Consider the following 352-nt stretch of genomic DNA (forward strand, 5'->3'; position numbering starts at 1 on the left):
TGGTTTGGTTTGGTTTGGTTTGGTTTGGTTTGGTTTAGAGAAAAGGTGAGTGAGAAGCAACACAATAGAAATGTATAAAATCATAAAGTGGGTACATAGAGGGTTTTTCTCCCCCTTTCTCCTATCACAATGAAGATGAGTCTTGGAAGATTCAGGACAGATAAAAGAAAGTGCTTCTTCGCACAGCGCCTGCAGGCAATGTGGTACAGTGGTTAGAGTGTTGGACTAGGACCTGGGAGACCAGGGTTCAAATCCCCACTCAGCCGTGAAACTCGCTGGGTGGCCTTGGGCCGGTCACTGTCTTTCAACCTAACCTACCTCACAGGGTTGTTGTGAGGATAAGATGTGGGGA

The sequence above is a fragment of the Lacerta agilis genome, chromosome 1, assembly GCF_009819535.1.
Source record: "Lacerta agilis isolate rLacAgi1 chromosome 1, rLacAgi1.pri, whole genome shotgun sequence".
In the NCBI taxonomy this organism is placed as follows: Eukaryota; Metazoa; Chordata; class Lepidosauria; order Squamata; family Lacertidae; genus Lacerta; species Lacerta agilis.